This window comes from Oryctolagus cuniculus, chromosome 18 (genome assembly GCF_051225735.1).
Source record: "Oryctolagus cuniculus isolate XC-2025 breed Fujian yellow rabbit chromosome 18, ASM5122573v1, whole genome shotgun sequence".
NCBI classification, from domain to species: Eukaryota; Metazoa; Chordata; class Mammalia; order Lagomorpha; family Leporidae; genus Oryctolagus; species Oryctolagus cuniculus.
The window spans coordinates 57,328,759-57,331,738 of NC_142884.1; the positions used below are offsets into that span (position 1 = coordinate 57,328,759).

General features: G+C 39.7%; 1 pseudogene; it reads left to right on the forward strand.

The window, feature by feature from the left end:
* The first annotated feature begins 333 nt into the window (after nucleotides 1-333).
* On the forward strand, nucleotides 334-801 carry LOC100340229 (U1 small nuclear ribonucleoprotein C pseudogene; annotated as a pseudogene).
* The last annotated feature ends 2,179 nt before the right edge of the window (nucleotides 802-2,980 follow it).

Genomic DNA, 2,980 nt, shown 5'->3' on the forward strand with positions numbered 1-2,980 from the left:
CTTCCTGATAATTTCTCATCATAAAGAAAGACCAGCTTGATCTCCAAAATTCCCTTTGGTGACTGATCTCTGCATTCTCTGGCATCTCCATAGCCAGAGTTGAAAGCCTGACTCAACTACTTCCTAGTTCTTTCATATTGGTAAATCCTTTTCTATCTTAATTATGTTTTCTTATTTACAAAACAAGGTTGTGCATCTACTTGCAACTCAAATACATTTTTTTTTTTTTGTCCAGAAGCATCAACATCACAGAAGAACTTGTTAGAAATACAGAAGCTTAGGCGTCATTTCTGGGCGGCGGGGAACAGAGTGGCCAATGGCGTGCAGAGCAACATGCCCAAGTTTTACTGTGACTACTGCAATATGTACCTCACCCATGACTCCCCATCTGTGAGAAAGATGCACTGCAGTGGTAGGAAACACAAAGAGAATGTGAAAGACTACTATCAGAAATGGATGGAAGAGCAGGCTCCGAGCCTGATCCACAAAACAGCGGCTGCATTTCAACAAGGAAAGATACTGCCTACTCCATTCTCTGCTCCTCCTCCTGCAGGAGCGATGATCCCACCTCCCCCCAGTCTCCCGGGTCCTCCTCGCCCTGGTATGATGCCTGCACCTCATATGGGAGGCCCTCCCATGATGCCAATGATGGGCCCTCCTTCTTCCTGGGATGATGCTCCTGGAATGAGGTCACCCATGGGAGGCCATATGCCAATGATGCCGGGGCCCCCAGTGATGAGACCTCCTGCCCGTCCCATGATGGTGCCCACTCGTCCAGGAAAGACTCGGCTGTACAGATAAGGAGAGAGGGGAGGCCTCTTCCTGGCAGTTCTGTATCACTGGTTCTGCTTCACCAGGAGATCATGGTGCTGTGACTCGGTGTTTTCTAACAGCATGACAAAGAAGACTTGCCCCCCTTCTTATCAAAGAAAGAATAGTTTTGGGGGGAAGTGGGATTTCAAAAAGTGCAGTTTTCATTTGTATTGTGAAATGTGAAAATAAAATTGTCAACTCCTTTAGTTAAAAAAAAAAAGAAAGAAATACAGAAGCTTAGATTCAGCCTAGGACTTCTGAATCAGAATCTGCAATTTAACAAAAACACAAATGATTCATATATGTATTCAAGTTAGACTAGTGTGCATAACTGTATCTAATAGCATAAGAATGTAAAATAATTCCTAACTAATATAAGCACTCAGTATCATCCTTATTAATCCAGTAAATATTAACTGGCCATAACCAAAAAAAAAAAAATCAAGAGAGGGACTTGCATAAATTGGATGATGAAAGCAATATCTTACAGCATTAAAATTATAGGTGTTTAAAAACAACAAAAAATTCATAATAGTCATCAATAACTAATATTTAAGTGAAGACTGAGTAGAGCTGAAAGAATTAATGTGTATGAACATTTTAGAAGGCAGTGAGGCCTGTTGATGCTATGTCTTTAACAAAGTAAAAAATTATGTAACAGTCTTCCTATTCATGTACTACATATTTTTTCCATCAGATTTAGCCTTCAGACCTTCTTAAGTTGAATTCCAAGTAGATGCTATTTCTCCTAACTATTCTTTATTGATTCACTAAGTGTAACAGATAAAATCCAAAATTTTTGGAGACCACTGGATGCTCTGGTTGCAATGTTTGTGTCTGCTCAAAATTCATATAATGATATTCTAACTTTCTAAGTGATGGTACTACAAAGTGTGACCTTTGGGAGATGATTAAACCATCTATGAGGGCAGAATGAACTTGTGCCTCATCTGCCATGTGAGGTTTCAGCAAAAACCGTCCATCCATGAGAAACTGGCACTCATCAGTAACCACATACAGTGACACCTTGATCTTGAACTTCCCAACCTCCAGAACTGCCAGAAATAAATTTCTGTTGTTTAGAAGCTACCCAATCTATGATATTTTCCTATAGCAGCTCAAAGGAACTAAGACAGCTGTTCATTCTCGTCCTTCGTGATTCTCTGCAACACTCTCTGATTTGCCTCCTACACCCTCCAACACATCCACTTGTGATGCATCATTTTACACAGGAAATTTGCATTCTCCAGATGTCCTTCTTTTTCATCGACTGCAGACGTCCTATTTCTTCAAGGCCTTTCTTGAAAGTCACTTTCCCTGAAAAGAAGCCTATGTTTTCTAGGAGGATTTAGCTTTCCATTGCGTCTAATAGAACATAATTTATACCCTCTCTTTTGCTGCTAATTATACTGTGTTGGAACTGTCTGCTCATCTATCAGTTTTCCTTAATAAACTCTGAACTCATTGGGGAAAAAATCATTTCCATAGCTGCCTTTGCATCAATGCCTACATTATTATTTGACCATAGCATTGGATTCCAGACCTCGGTATTCCTCAGAAACTCCCAATGGTCTGTTAAAACAAAGGTTGCTGGGTCACAGTAGGTCTGGAGTACGACCTGATCATTTACATTGCTGACAAGCTCTCAGGTGATGTGGATACTCTTGCTCTAGACACTTTGAGAACCGCTGACATATGGGCAATTCACCAAAGTTTTGTAGAAAACATGAATTGACAGGGAAGTGCTTATACCTAATGTACCTGACACAGATCTGAGAGCAAATAATTGATCTTCCTATTTCTAATTCCATACTGTTTTTTTGTTTTGTTTTGTTTGTTGTGTACAATGTTGAATGCTTTGTTCCTAAGGACATTTATCATCAATCATTGTGTGGCAAATTGCCACAAATTGAATGGCTAAAAACACATTTACTACAGTTTGGGAGTTCCTCAAAAAGGCAAACAGAATTTCCATACAACCCACAAGTTCCACTGCTGTTAAATACTCAAAACAACTGAAAGCAGACATTCAAACCAATATGTGTGAATACACCCACAGCAAAACTATTCACAGTAGCCAACAGGTGGAAACGAGCCAAATGGTCATTGACAGATGAATGGACCGATAAATGCTATGTATTCATACCATAGAATATAATTATCCACA